Consider the following 17,423-nt stretch of genomic DNA (forward strand, 5'->3'; position numbering starts at 1 on the left):
GTTAAGACAGCTAAAAAAAAGTTTGAAAGTTATTATCAGGTGTGTTAGACCATAGTATTGTGATACGAATAAATACAACATGTTTTCTTTACATACATGAAAAAGTAGATGTATAAGTACAAAAATAAAACTAAATAATAGCAAAAACAATCTATAAAATGTCATAAGATTAGAGGAGTTACGTTAGGCCATGCTGTGTCAAAAATAACTACATAACACCTGCATAACATTAATTAAAAAAAACAACTGTTTAAAACATGAATAAAATAAAAAAATATAAAGTGATAGAGCAATAATTAGAATAAAAAATAAAATAGAACATTTCAAGAAGACAAAATGTGACAATTTGGGGTCTTAGATTAATATATATATATATATATATATATATATATAGGTGTGGGAAAAATCATAAGACTACTTCATCTATACAGAACTGTTTCATGAGGGGTTCCCTCAATCATCAGGACATTTTAATAGAAGCATTCACATACAATGGTTTATATATAGGGCACAGAGTGGGTGGGTACAGGCAGGTGTAGGGGCGTGGTGATTGGCTCATGTGTTACCTAGGAGGTGTTTCCGTCTGTGGCGGCATGTTGAAATGATTTCACTGCGCTTGTTGAGGGATGACAGGTCTGGATAATAAATAATAGTTTCTCTTTCAAGCATAGGTTGCATCTTTTATTTCCACTGTTGTAAGGAGTGCTGGATGCAAGAATTTGCCACATATGCATACATATGTATGTATATATATATATATATATATATATATATATATATATATATATATATATATATATATATATATATATATATATATATATATACACATATGTATATATACATATATATATATATACATATGTACACATATTATATATATATATATATATACTGTATATATATATATATATATATATATACACACATATACAAGTATAATAATTTAATATAAAAAGGAAGTGAATAAATTAACCATAACATAATATCTAAATAAAATAATTTAATCTAAAAAAATAAATAATGATAAAATAATTTGAAAAAAAACATCCAAACAAAACATTTTTTGAATTATAAGGGCATGAACAATCATTGTTAAAATGTAAAAAAAAACTGTCATTTAACAATAAAGTTTGTATGCCATAAAACAAGTAGCCCATATTCTCATGTGACATCACCTGCATATAAAAAGTAGTCTTTTGTGTACCATGGACGATAAATTCACCGTCAAAACTCACCTAGAACTGGACCAACACCCATTAGCTATTAAATGAGCAGCGTGTGAATAAACAAGGCTGTTAGTGTGGCTGAGAGCGTAAAAAAACTGTCTTCAAATCCCATTTGGTGCGGAATATGGAAAGTTACCAAAAAACACAGCTAATTCTGCTAATAGGATGTTCCACTCTAAACATAAGGCTTGTCTTAATACCCAGATTTTCATTCATGGTGTGGAAATTGTAGTTTTGAATTACAGTTTAATTCTAGAATTGTTTTTTTTTTTCTAAATAATGATAACAAGGGGGGTAAAAAAAATCCACGTGCACATTGAAAAATGACTAGCAAGCAGCGCCTCAGCCTGCCATTGTCAGCCAATTACTATGCAATCTCTTTCTTATGACTGAATAGCTCACTGTTAGCAAATAATGAAAAGGCAATTATGGCAAAGCTGTGTTCATATTACCCTCTTCATTTTATGCAGGCTGTAATTATTGTCAATCCTAGAGGCTTACTCTAGCATGTAAGAGGCAGCAGGGAAGAAAATGGAGTGGGCTGGTGCATGGCAAATTGGAAATGTCACAGCTACCTACTTTTTTTTTTTTTATCAGCACTGCTAGACCTTTTTATATATAGGTGTGTGTTTACGTGTGTGTGCACTGCACCGAGGTGTCCGCATACTCACCACCGGGCTATTTATTTAAACATTATCACCACCAGGGTGGAAATAAATACATATGAAACACAAGGATCCGTGTGCACACCTCAAGCTGTTCGCAACAGCGTCATGGCGGCACAGGAAATAAATAAATAAACGTGTAGATGAAGAAGAGGTTGCACACACAGACATACACACATATTCCCTTTACCCCCGACCCACCCTTGTGAAAACAATGACTCCCCAAAGACCGTTTTTTTTTTTTCTTCTTCTTCTTCTTCTTCCAACCTGCCAGTCTGGCAAAAAGCAAAGCGCTGGCTGGATGTATTCCTTTTGCCTCGGCCCTCATTAGTCGTCTCCATGCTGTTCAGTAATGGGGAGTGGCACATAAATGATTCCCTTTATAGAGTTTGATGTGGCACTCTGAGGAGGGCCGCAGCCTCCGTATGGACAGCGCACGCGCGCACACACACACACACACACACACACACACACACACACACACACACACACACACACACACACACACACACACACACACACCAGGAAGCTGAAGGAGTGGGAGGGGCAAGGCTTTTTAGAGAGATGCGTGTGTGTGTGTGTGTGTGTGTGTGTGTGTGTGTGTGTGTGTGTGTGTGTGTGTGTGTGTGTGACACGCACCCGCGTCAGTGTTGGCCATCATTCTAATGGGAAGCCATGACCCTTTGGAAAACACATTTAATCAATATAAGTGGCATAAAGCAGAGGTTTGTAATTAGAGACAATAAAGGCCCACTAGATTATGGACTAGGACTACCGCAACACCTGGTCGTTGTTAGCGCTGCCACGGCGAGATGTAAGTTAGAACGAGAGCTGCGGCTTAACTAATATTTTAGTGATCGAGTATTCTATGGAATATCTCGATCGGTTAATCGAGTATTCCGATAAATTATATTTTTGTTTAATCAAGGTATAAATACACAGTGGGGCAAAAAAAGTATTTAGTCAGCCACCGATTGTGCAAGTTCTTCCACTTAAAATGATGACAGAGGTCTGTAATTTTCATCATAGGTACACTTCAACTGTGAGAGACAGAATGTGAAAAAAAAAAAATCCAGGAATTGACATTGTAGGAATTTTAAAGAATTTATTTGTAAATAATGGTGGAAAATAAGTATTTGGTCAACCATTCTCACTGATGGAAGAAGGTTTTGGCTCAAAATCTCACGATACATGGCCCCATTCATTCTTTCCTTAACGCGGACCAATCGTCCTGTCCCCTTTGCAGAAAAACAGCCCCAAAGCATGATGTTTCCACCCCCATGCTTCACAGTAGGTTTGGTGTTCTTGGGATGCAACTCAGTATTTGTCTTCCTCCAAACATAACGAGTTGAGTTTATACCAAAAAGTTCTATTTTGGTTTCAACTGACCACATGACATTCTCCCAATCCTCTGCTGTATCATCCATGTATCCATTTTGGTATAAACTCAACTCGTCGTGTTTGGAGGAAGAAGGATACTGAGTTGCATCCCAAGAACACCAAACCTACTGTGAAGCATGGGAGTGGAAACATCATGCTTTGGGGCTGTTTTTCTGCTAAGGGGACAGGACGATTGATCCGTGTTAAGGAAATAATGAATGAGGCCATGTATCGTGAGATTTTGAGCCAAAACATCCTTACATCAGTGAAAGCTTTGAATGGTTGACCAGATACTTATTTTCCACCATAATTTACAAATAAATTATTTAAAAACTCCTACAATGTGAATTCCTGGAATTTTCTTTCACATTAGGTCTCTCACAGTTGAAGTGTACCTATGATGAAAATTACTGACCTCTGTCATCATTTTAAGTGAGAGAACTTGCACAATCGGTGGCTGACTAAATAATTTTTTGCCCCACTGTAAGTTACAACTAGAGCTGCGGCTTATCGAATATTCTAGTAATTGAGTGTTTCATCGACTATCTCGATCGATTATCAAGTATTCCAATAAATCATATTTTTGCTTAAGGTATAACTATACATGTTTAGATGTGCCCTCAATTATTGCGTTTGGCTTAATTGTCTTTTATTTCCTAAACGCCGTTTTTTATTATTGAAGGCTGACATGCACAGCTAAAATGCGTCCGTGGTTGATTGTGCCAATTTGTGTGTGTGCTAATAAAAACAGGTGCGCTCACAGCCCTGTTTCCTGTCTGGTGTGACCGCATAAACGAAGTTCTTGTCTCTCGTGCATTTTTGGTGATTATTATACGGTGCCGTTTAAACGTTGGTTTCTCCACGGAAATTTGCTGAGCCGTTTTCAACCTGCCAACAATGTGCAAGCTATCCAAGCAGCACGTGGTTGCATGACTTGAATAACCCGAATAACTTTGCACGACTATTTCCGCGGGGTTACTAATGAAAGGCTAATTAAACATGACAGCTTGGATAGCTTTGTTGGTTCTTAACACCTTTTGGCGGCATTTGATGACTTTGCGGGAGTGAAAGAACACATCCTGGTTATCATAATGAATAAAATGTATTTTACTAACACAGCTTTTGTGTTTACATTTGATAATAGATGACTTACCTCGCCTCTGGACGTCCCTCAATCGGATGCTTTCTCGACAGGTGCTACAGCATCGAATTTGTGCTATTGTGATATGCGAGCTCCGCATAGCAACGTTTGCATATTACTGTGTTTTCCTGGATTTTAGTGTGAAGTGTTCGCATACTTTAGACCACTTCTGTCGCTTCTTAATTGCGTCGTTTTGCTTTGGCTATTGTCCACTGCTTTCTGCGGCGTCTGCTATTGCGAGTTATGTCTGTAAAAAAGTATTCCAAACTCAAGCGTATTTAAAAAAGCGGTGTTGTGCAGTGCAGGGGGCCTATTATCTGTCTCATAAACACGCTGGGCAATACCTAGACAGTCCGTGCAAAACGTGAGCTTTGACTACTGTTTATGAAATGCTGTAAAAAAAATTACCAAGACTCGAGGCAGCGAAAGTTTCTCGGATATATTTTGTAATCGAGTTACTCGTACCACTCAAGGAATAGGTTTTAGCTCTGGTTAGAACTTTACACAATTTTATATTAGAAATGGCAACAGTAAAGGGTGAATGCCCGTAACAAGAAGATAGTGAAAAAGAAGAAGCTTATCGAAAACTTCATTGGCATAGACTACAGTGGCGGACGTGCGCAAATTGTCAGGACTTATGCAGATATCAAATACACACCAGTAGATAGCAGAAGGTAAGAAAGGTTGGCTTTGCATAATGTTGTGAAACAAAACGCCAGATGTCTGCTAATGGCTGCCATTTTGCGGTCCTTGTATACACACACCATAGTAATACTTATATCTCTGACTACGGTAGCCATAATGGGCTGACAATCCATCAAGCGATGTAGCTTCAAAGTTGTATGAAGTGTTCTTTATTTTCAATGAAACATTTAAAGTTTTGATGTAATTCCAACTCATATGTTTACTTGTTTAATCATGTTAAAATGTCAATAAAGGTCGATCAGTTAAAAAAGGCAAATAATGGATCGGGAGCCGATACAGGAGAGATTCAGCATGTTGACACATTCAAAAGGAACTACCATTAGCAACATATCGTAGTTGCAGTTACCCCAATGGAATACCATTGGGGGTACAACTAGTGTTTCTCTCCCTCGCTGACCCCCACAACAATATTTAAAGTTCAAACTGAGAAAGTCTAGTACACGCACTCTTTTACTATGAAGGCACGCTGTTGTAACACGTCACTTGGCATTGTCCGGCTGAAATAAGCAGGGGCGTCCATTACGGGTGTGGGAAAAAAATAGATTCGAATATGAATCGCGATTCTCACTTTGTGCAATTCAGAATCGATTCTCATTTTTAAAATATAAATTTTTTGTATTTTTTATTTTTTTTATCAATCCAACAACACAATACATAGCAATACCATAACAATGCAATCCAATTCCAAAACCAAACCTGACCCAGCAACACTCAGAACTGCAATAAACAGAGCAATAGAGAGGAGACACAAACATGACACAGAACAGACCAAAAGTAGTAAAACAAAAATTAATATTATCAACAACAGTATCAATATTAGTTATCATTTCAGCATAGCAGAGATTAAAAATCCCTCATTGACATTATCATTAGACATTTATAAAAATACAAAAATTGAACAATAGTGTCACAGTGGCTTACACTTGCATCGCATCTCATAAGCTTGACAACACACTGTGTCCAATGTTTTCACAAACATAACATAAGTCATATTTTTGGTTTGTTTAATAATTAAAACAAATTTACATTATTGCAATCAGTTGATAAAACATTGTCCTTTACAATTATAAAAGCTTTTTACAAAAATCTACTACTCTGCTAGCATGTCAGCAGACTGGGGTAGATCCTGCTGAAATCCTATCTATTGAATGAATACAGAATCCTTTTAAATCGGTAAAAATCGTTTTTGAATCGAGAATCATGTTGAATTGAAAAAAAAATTAGATTTTGAATCGAATCGTGACCCAAAGAATAGATATTGAATCAAATCGTGGGACACCCACAGATTCGCAGCCCTAGCGTCCATGATAACATATGTCGCTCCAAAATTGTTATGCACCTTTCAGCATTAATGGTGCCTTCACAGATGTGTAAATTACCCATGCCTTGGCCACTAATACACCCCCACACCATCACAGATGCTGGCTTTTCAACTTTACGCCTAGAACAATCCGGATGGTTCTTTTCCTATTCGTTCCGGAGGACATGACGTTCACAGTTTCCAAAAACAATTTTGAAATGTGGATATTACACCGATCCTTGGCCACCACAAAAGAATACCAATGACATCAAAAAGGACAAGGGGGATGACGATGATCATATAACAGGAAATGGAACTTATGGACATGGTTGTTCAGAAAAATATGGCTCATGAAAAAAATGTATTTGTATCGGTGACACTGGTCCTGTATTTACTTCGGTATTGAGCAGATACAAAAATTTGCAGTAATGCCCAGTCCAAATTGTCAATGGAGTTAAACAGGAGGTTTTAAGATGATTTTCTCCTGTCATCATGTATGAGGTCTTAGAAGCAAGCCTCACATCTTTTCTGTTGTACAAGAGTCTGGATAGTGTGTGTGTGAAGTGAATTATATTTATATAGCGCTTTTCTCTAGTGACTCAAAGCGCTTTACATAGTGAAACCCAATATCAAAGTTAGATTTAAACCAGTGTGGGTGGCACTGGGAGCAGGTGGGTAAAGTGCCTTGCCCAAGGACACAACGGCAGTGACTAGGATGGCGGGAGCGGGAATCAAACCTGCAACCCTCAAGTTGCTGGCACGGCCACTCTACCAACTGAGCTATGCCGCCCCGTGTGTGTGTGTGTGTGTGTGTGTGTGTGTGTGTGTGTGTGTGTGGGAGGTTGGGGGTGGGGGGTGGGGGGGAGTCCGTAAAAGTGTCTGACTGTCACAGTCACATGACTTCACCTGCGACGTAACAAGTGCGCGGCGACGCGCAAACAAAACAAAAGGGACGAGCCGAGGAGCAAACATCACAAGAGGATCAGGGAGAAGAAAAGCCCTCTTTTAACTTTGCCAACTCCTTAAGTTCTCCAAGCGACTGCGGTGCGCCTGCAGCTTACCACGGCGCCCCCGCCTGCCGCCTTCGAGAAGAAGGGCTGGAGAGGGAAACAATGTAGTCATTACCGCTCACTTTTGTGTCACTTTGGCAGGCGCCGTCATCCCCGCTGCTCGCCGTCTGATGTCTACTTCGGCGGCAAACAAAAAAATACAAAATAATAAAAATAGGTGGGAATTTAGTCTCCGACACCGCGCTCCGATTTGAGGTGACGAAGTGCGAATGTGATCCATCAAAGGTCGCTGCCAGATCTCGCTAGAACAACACAAGCTGCGACAACAACACCTGCATTACACGACAGTGGAGCTGCTGCATGTCGGGGAGTGTGTTCATGTCCGACACAGGGCGTGGAACCCCTGACCTCTGACCCCACACGCAACACGCTAATATGATTTCGAATCCGACAAAAGGCCGAACCCCTCACGACCCTTCTGAAGACAGTCCATGACTTCCATCCATCCTACCGCTGGAGCCTATCCCAGCTGAGTTCATTTGAACTTTTTCTTTGGCTTTTTCTTCTAATATGGCAAAATGTACTTGATTGACTGACTAAAAACATGTTTGAAAATGATTTAATGCTCTTTGTTTTTATATATCCTGGATAATGTTATTTGTAATCTGACCATGCCTGGAATATAGGTTTTAGTATTATAATATTACAAGCTGTGTGTAACTTCAGTTCAGCTCGTTTGTCTTTTTTTTTTTTTTTTTTTACAATATTTCCTTGGTTGACTAATACCAAAATAATATATATAAAAAAAATTTAATATTAGTTAACCATTTTTTTCCACATTTTCTTGATAATATAATATAAATATCCATTCACTTCTTTGAATATAGTATGTGACTTCAGTTTAGCTTTTCTTTGTCTTTTTTTGTAATCAGACATAATTTTGTTGTTTGATTTGACTTTCTGAAAATAGTTATATATTATCCCCCCCTATATTTTATGAAGAATATTATTAAAACAAAAGTTATCTGCCCACTTCTCCCAAAATAGTGTGGGACTTCAGTATGGCTTTTTCTTTAGCATTTTTTATGTAATGATGGAATTCCATTGACTATGGCTAAAATATGTTAGAAAAATATGAGTATTTTATTCACATTTTTGTAAGAATATGTTGATATTGTAAGTGATCTGCTAAGCACTCTGAAAATAATGTGCGATTTTAGTTAATCTTTTATTTTTCTTTTAAATATGATATAATTTTCTTTTAGCTTTTTTTGGGGCTTATTAATGCAATGATAAAACGTTCTTGGCTATGATTAAAACATTTTTTAATCAATCATTTTTAATCATCTTATCTCTTAATCACAAGTGCCTCGAAGGGCTTCATAAACTGACGACATCCCATGATTTCAAAACCTTTTAAAATATATTTAATAGTATTTTTTCACACTTTCTGAAGAATGTTTTAATGTTATAAGTTAACTCTCTAAAAATGGTGTGTGACTTACTTTTTCTTTGTCTTTTTTTGGTAATCTGGCAGAATGTCCTTGATTGACTTTGACTAAAACATGTTTTATTTAGTGCTGTCAAATTATTTAAAGTTTTAATGGGATTAATCACACTTTTTAATTTGGATTAATCATGATTAATCACATGTTAATACTTGTGTAATTGAAATTAAACTACGGACTATGATATGTGTACACAATTTTAATGTCAGAATGTCATACAAGAGAATTTTAAAATGTTTTACTTGAATATACTACATTTATTTATTCAAAACATAGTGAACATTTCAGCTGAAGCACAGTTAGTACAGGAGTTGGAGTTTCCTCACACATCTTTGCACTGACGTATGCATTGACATGATTAATGACATTATAATATTGCTCAGCCTTTCAAATAAATAGATAGTACTTTTTTGATTAATTCAGGAGAGTTCCCTCAAGAAAATTTAAACTCCAGCAGTAGTGTACAGAATTGAGATCGAATTTAAAAATTAAAATGTAAATAATTGGGGTATAAATGGAAACAAATGGAAAAATATTACAATAAGAATAAAAATAAAAATAAAACAATGAGAATAAAAATATAACAGGAGAATAAGAATATAACAAGAGAAACTAGGCAGTAGTTATGTTATGAAAAATGTTTGCACTGTTATTGTAGGCGGATGTACGCTCAAAGTAAATTGTGTGATTAATTTGGATATGGACATGATTAATGCTATCATTTTTGTGATTAATCATATGAGTTAAGTCGTCGTTTTTGACAGGTCTAGTTTTGATGTCATTTGATAGTATGTTTTGATATTTTCTGGAGAATATTTGAATATTACAATTGTATCTGTATACTTAAAAAAAAAAAAGTGTGAGACTTCCATCCATTTTGTACCGCTTATTCCCTTTTGGGGTCGCGGGGGGCGCTGGCGCCTATCTCAGCTACGATCGGGCGGAAGGCAGGGTACACCCTGGACAAGTCGCCACCTCATCGCAGGGCCAACACAGATAGACAGACAACATTCACACTCACATTCACACACTAGGGCCAATTTAGTGTTGCCAATCAACCTATCCCCAGGTGCATGTCTTTGGAAGTGGGAGGAAGCCGGAGTACCCGGAGGGAACCCACGCATTCACGGGGAGAACATGCAAACTCCACACAGAAAGATCCCAAGCCTGGATTTGAACCCAGAACTGCAGGAACTTCGTATTGTGAGGCAGACGCACTAACCCCTCTGCCACCGTGAAGCCTTAATTTTCCCTTTTTTTTTTTTTTTTTTTTTTTAAATAGTATGCTGGCAGATGTTGCTTCATTGACTAAGAATAAAAATACATATATTTTTCTGTCTGTGTTGGCCCTGCGATGAGGTGGCGACTTGTCCAGAGTGTACCCCGCCTACCGCCCGAATGCAGCTGAGATAAGCTCCAGCGACCCCCCGTGATCCCAAAAAGGGACAAGCAGTAGGAAATGGATGGATGGATATTTTTTTTAATATTACTTTTTTTTTAGCATTTTCTGGATAATACTATCATAATATTTTAAATTGGTATTTAATTTTGCATATGACAAATGCAAGTATTTTATCGACACTCTTTGATTTTAATTTGAATTATGATAGTTTTCATGATCATTCTATATCATGATTTTATATTTTTTCGGATTATTTTATTTTAATTCTATTTTTGCCTTTTCTATTCTATGTAAAGCAATTTTAATTGCCCTTGTGTACAAATTGTGCTCGATAAATAAACGTGCTTTGTCCCGTGTTATCTGCTCACTCCTCTGAAAATGGTGTGCAACTACAATTGAACTTTTTCCTTGGATTCTTTTTAAAATCTGATTGAAACGAGAATTTCCTTGATTGAGTCTGCTTTGAAAATATGTTTGTTTAAATATATTTCAGTAGTTTTTTTTTCATATTTTCTGGATAACATAACTTATACAACCACTTCTCTGAAAATAGTGTTTAGTTTAAGTTTAGCTATTTGTTAGTCTTTTTGTTTATCTGACATAATACCACTACAGTTATTTCCATTGATTATCTGCCAAGACTGCGGCACAACTCTCACGGCATTGAAAGTGAAATTATGAAGCATCTCTATCTTGGATATATTGGGGCTACCGAGGCATAGCCTTTAACGACACTAATCCCCTGTTAATCCTGACCTAATGAGACCAAGCGTGGGAGAAGAAGTGCAGGGTTCAACTTCATAAATGCAGGGAAATGATTGGATATGAAGTAAGCATCATCCGCCACATCCTCACAATCAAATGAGATCCAACACGGTAGATTTAGCAAAATGTGAGGAAGCATCAAAGGATTAACACCAAAAAGTGGAACCTTCAAAGCTTCAACCATCACCACAAAATCATTGCTTGTAATCAAAGTTAATGTAGACTGTTTTATGTTTCACACTGGTTAACGTCTTTTTACACCTGCCTGACAGTTCAAAAGTTTAAAAAGAGACTTGCATAAAGGTGCGTTTGCAACATTACGCCTTTGTCATTCGTTATTACAGTTATGATACATAATAATGCATAATGCATGAGCATAATGCATGAAGGAGAACGACTTACATCACTTCCTTAAACGCAAGCTCCTGTCTTACATCTTCAAAGTGTGAGTGTTTTTATTTCATTTGACTTTTACAGTAACGAGTTTATTTTTTACACTTCCATCCATCCATTTTCTACCGATTATTCCCTTTGAGGTCGCGGGGGCGCTGGTGCCTATCTCAGCGGAAGGCGGTGTACACCCTGGACAAGTCGCTACCTCATCGCAGGGCATTTTTTACACTTGTAGAACTGTTAAAAAATGTGATGCATGAACTCCATAGGCCACTGTCACAGATTTTTTTTTTTTTAATAACATGGTCACTACTGCCTAGTTTCTCTTGTTATATTCTTATGTTACTGTTATATTTTTATTCACATTGTTGCTTTTAAATTTTTTTCTTAATTTTAAAATGTTTCTATTTTGTTTCCATTTATACATCCATTATTTACTTTTTAAATTTGATCTCAATTCTGTAAACTGCTGCTGAAATTAAAATTTTCCTGAGGGAACTCTCCTGAAGGAATCAATAAAGTACTAACTAACTAACTAACTAACTAACTAACTAACTATCTATTTTAGTAGACTTTGAAATAAAAGGTAGAAAAAAAATGAGCACATCTAAGGAAAACTGCACCTTTTGGAAGGGATGCGTCATGATCTGTCATTGCAGGTCATGTCTGGTTTTGTTTATGTTATAGTAATCCTCGGTCTATGGCAGGGGTCGGCAACCCGCGGCTCCAGAGCCGCATGCGGCTCTTTGGCAACTCTGATGCGGCTCTGCTGCACAATCGCCGACCCCCCAGTCGGTCATACAATCAATCAACCATTTTGTGTGATCAGTTTTAACAGAACAGGTTATACATATCAACAATCATACACATACACACACAAAAGAAAAGAAAAAGAATGACCGAAAAGGGAATAGGCTTAAGCCAAAGCTGATATTGGCCTATCCTTTATGTCACTGAAAATAAGATTACCTGGAACATCAACGTTAAAAAAATCAATGGGATGAAAGTAATTGCTACTATATTTTATAATTTTCAATTATTTCACCTGTCAAGGTTTTCTTAAACCTTAACAAAGAACCACATGTCTTCAACTCATCCCTGAGCTTGTTCCACCATTTAACTCCTAGAACTGAAATACATTTGTATTTTTTATTCGTTCTTACGCTACATATTTCAGAAATCAATATCCCCCGTAAATGATAGTTTTCTCCTCTTAATTGAAATAACCTAAGAATACAAGCTGGAAGGCTGTTCTTTACTCGAAACATCAATCAATCAATCAATGTTTATTTATACAGCCCTAAATCACTAGTGTCTCAAAGGGCTGCACAAACCACAACACAAACCACAACGACATCCTCGGTAGAACCCACATAAGGGCAAGGAAAACTCACCCTCGAGGGACGTCGGTGACAATGATGACTATGAGAAACCTTGGAGAGGACCGCATATGTGGGCAACCCCCCCACCCCAGGGGACTGAAAGCAATGGATGTCGAGTGGGTCTAACATGATACTGTGAAAGTTCAATCCATAGTGGATCCAATACAACTGTGAGAGTCCAGTCCAAAGTGGATCCAACAGAGTAGCGAGAATCTTGTCCATAGTGGAGCCAACAGGAAACCACCCCAAGCGGAGGCAGATCAGCAGCGCAGAGATGTCACCAGTCAATACACAGGCGAGCGGTCCATCCTGGGTCCCGAATCTAGACGAACGGTTCAGTGCAGGTGAGCCAGTATAGGCGTAATATGATCAAACGTTCTTGTTCTTGTCAAAAGTCCAGCAGCCGCATTTTGTACCAACTCTAATCTTTTAATGCTAGACGTGGGGAGACCCGAAAATAATACGATACAGTAATCGAGACGAGACGTAACAAATGCATGGATAATGATCTCGGTGTTATGATCCAATGCTCGGATCATACCATATTGTTGCTTTGTTCCTTTTAATATCACATTTTGTAGTTTGACCTCCTTATTTCCTGTTTTGCTCTGTCACAATGGTTGCATGTTGTTTCCACCTGCTACTCTCGGTTTACGCACACCTGTTACTATTGATTACTGCCTTATTTAAGCCTGCCCATTTTGTTCTGTCTCGGATCCTAATTTGCTTTCACGCAACAAGTGACGGCTGATTTTAGGCTACCCTTTATTTATCCCTAGCTCTCATGCTAGTAGCTTTTGTTTTGCCTTTTTGTGCCCTTGTGCCAGTGTTTCTGTTCATTGTCTGTTTATTAGTTTAATAAATCCTTTATTTCTTACCGTTTGCTGTGTTCTTGCCCGGACGCATCCTTGGAAGAACAAACCCGGCATCGCTGTGCCCCGCAAGTCTCACACTCGGCGTCACTAGTGGACAAAATGGAGCGAATTTTAGCGATATTACGGAGATGAAAGAAGGCCGTTTTAGTAACGCTTTTAATGTGTGACTCAAAGGAGGGAGTTGGGTCGAAGATAATAACCAGATTCTTTACCACGTCGCCTGGTTTAATTGTTTGGTTGTCAAACGTAAAGTTGTATTATTAGATGGAGGTCGGTGTCTAGCAGGACCGATAATCAGCATTTCCGTTTTTTTGGCGTTGAGTTGCAAAACGTTAGCGGACATCCGTTGTTTAATTTCATTAAGACACGCCTCCAGCTGACTACAATCTGGCATGTTGGTCAGCTTTAGGGGCATTGTTTTTAAAAACACAATGTCTGAAAATGTCAATTTATTAGAACTTATAAATAATGGATATGTATGTTCATACACACACACACACACATATATATATATAGACGTACGTATATTATATGTATATATATTTTTTTAAATATAGTTTTTCTTTAAAGAAGCAAGGCTTGTACTGTATTTATTACTCAATATGACTTTGTATAACGTTTATAGTTTATAAAGTGTTCATGATGACCCTGGAAAAGATTATTTCAATTTGATTTCGTCAATTGGGATCGTTTTTAAAATTGACTTAATTTGTGCCTTGAGTTCAATACTAACCTGTTTCATTGATGATGTCATAAAGTGAGGGCGTGGTCAAATGGATGCAGAGACCTTCATTCAAACATAACAATAACCTTCGACGTAGTCCTGCAGGGAAACAGTGACAGAAGTTGTAACTTTTTAAAGGGGTTTTCACATTTCTACACCATCAACTACTATAATAGAAGTAAAGTCTGTGTATCAGCAGATAAGGTCTGGGTTTTTTTTAGACTGCAATTAAGGTTGCAGCCACACACACTCTCGACTTTCCAGGACTGTCAGATTAGAGAAGGTCCTTAATTTGTGTGCCTAGCTAGAGTTTCACTAACTAATGAGATAGGGCTAATTGCCATCGTTACTGTAATCTCCTGAGGCAAACATGTTTTAAACATACACTCAAGTGATCACACTTAAAAAGCTGCCAGCACAGCTAAAGGTCATTAGCAGCTGCAGCAGCCATGTGATGTCACGGAGAGTGTGCGTTAAAACGCTGCCGAGGTTCACCGAGGTTAAAACATTCATTTGCTAATTCCAGGATGCGTGTTGCCAAAAGAAAACACGCTGTAATTACAAGTGGGGGGGGGGGGTGGAGAACAACACGCTGAGCATGGAGTTCAACATGCAACCAATTTCCCTGGCAAATGAACAATACTTGATAATAATACTGTAACACTTAATACAACACCAACTCTACAAATACAGAAAAAACATTTTAAAATATTATTAATGCTTAAAATGTATTCAGTTAAAACAATTACACAATAATACTACAAATGAGAAATACTATAAAAAAATAATATATTGAATAATAAAATTTGTTATTGATAATAATCACATTTAAAAAAACATGAAGGTACTACTCTTAATACAAATAATCATAATATTAAGATTACACATCACTTACTACCAATAATAACAAAATATAATTTTATTAAAAATAATCATTACAATAGTGACCATTTTACGTATAACAATTAGATAAATTGCTTCATTATGATAATTATAGAACAAAATGTAAACATTTATTTTAGGTTAACTAATGCATTACACATTTTTTTGACATTGTGATAATCTTTTTGTTTGTTTGCTCTTTATGAGAGAAAAAAATGCATCGTGGTAGACAACTACAATGCATCCAACTGTGTTCATCACAAGGTCAGCTGCAAATAGAAAGCTAATATATAAAAACAAAATCAATCAATTTAGTTTTACACTTAACAGCACGTCGTACAGAAAATAACTCGGATGATTAGTACAAAACTGACACATTTGCAATAAAATTACTCAACAAAGTGGCAAAATATTAGTGATCGTTTGGGTTTGTGACATTTGTAGCATTATTTAACTTTTTTTGAAAGTTGCTAAGTTGGCACAAAAAGGGGATCATATAGTTTAGGTTTTCGGGTCACTTGTGTTTTTCTGTTAGTGTTGGACTCTGTTTAGTTCCTGTTTATGCACCTCTGAGTTTGTTACCATAGCAACTTATCATTTTCACCTGCCGCTTGTGTTCCTGACGCACACGTTTGTCATCATTGAGGTTATTATTTAAGCCTGCCTTTGCCAGTGAGTCGGTCTAGCTTCTTTGTTTTGCGACTGCCCCGTAAGTTAATCTTGTCTCCTAGCCCCTGCTAGTTGTCCTAGTCAGTGCTAAGTGTTAGCCTTAGCTTCCGGTGCGTTCGGCATGCCGTTATTGAGTTTGTTTCTGTCTGTTTTGTACCAGTGTTGTTATTTTTTCCATTAAATCAACCTGTCTGTTTTGTACCAGTGTTGTTATTTTTTCCATTAAATCAACCTGCAAGTCCTGAACAAAATCTCGCATCATCATGCGCCCCGAACGGGACAGGAAATAACAATTTTAGGGGATTAGTCCAAAAAATGTAAAATGTTGGAGAATGGGTTTGCATACGGGTTGCGGAAGAACATTTGGTGAGAATCTGGATAAATGTGTGGCTATAACATTTTTTGTTACTCCGCATCTATTAGCCTACTAACATCCATCCATCCATTTCCTACCGCTTGTCCCTTTTGGGGTCACGGGGGGTTGCTGGAGCCTATTTCAGTTGCATTTGGGCGGACAAGTCGCCACCTTACCACTGGGACAGATAGACAGACAACATTCACACACTAGGGCCAATTTTTTTAGGGTTGCCAATTAATGTATATTCTCTACTGCTCGCTAGTGTTACCATATCTGAGTTATTGTGCAGAAATATGGGGAAACTACAAATGTGCGCTACACTCGTTAACTGTGTTACAAAAAATATCAATTAGAATAAAACAATGTTGGATATAGAGAACATACAAATCCTTTATTTATTGAGTCAAACATATTAAACATCGGTGATTTGGTAAAATTGCAAACAGCTAAATTGATGTAAAAGCAAATTTTTACCTGCTACCAAAGAATGTACAACAATTATTCTCAACTAAAAAGGAGAAATATAACCTAGGAGGAAAATCTAACTTAAAACATTTGTATGCACGTACAACACTTAAAACCATTAGCATATGAGTATGTGGAATTAAATTATGGAATGAATTTAAGTAAAGAAGTTAAACATTGTACTGATATGATCCAATTTAAGAGGTTGTATAAATTAATAGTGCTTACAAAGTACGAAGAAGAAGAATTATGGGAAACACTTTCAACCTTATTGGAAATAAGATATTCTTCATCTCAGTATGTCAATAAAGACTGAATTGATTTAGGACATATTACAAAACGGTTGTGTTACTCATTCACGGATGTCATTTTGCTATTTTGCTGTAAAGAAGGTCAGTGAATGAATGTATATATTTGTGAGTGCTCTGACGTGGGAAAGAGGTAGGATTAAATAAGCTTTGCTTCTTCCTACTCCTTTTCGGACATGATGTATTGTGAAATGATGAAATTGCCTGATGCATAATGTTGTAGGTATGTCATGTTCGAAATAAACTAAGAAAAAAAAGAAAG

The sequence above is a fragment of the Nerophis ophidion genome, linkage group LG02, assembly GCF_033978795.1.
Source record: "Nerophis ophidion isolate RoL-2023_Sa linkage group LG02, RoL_Noph_v1.0, whole genome shotgun sequence".
In the NCBI taxonomy this organism is placed as follows: domain Eukaryota; kingdom Metazoa; phylum Chordata; class Actinopteri; order Syngnathiformes; family Syngnathidae; genus Nerophis; species Nerophis ophidion.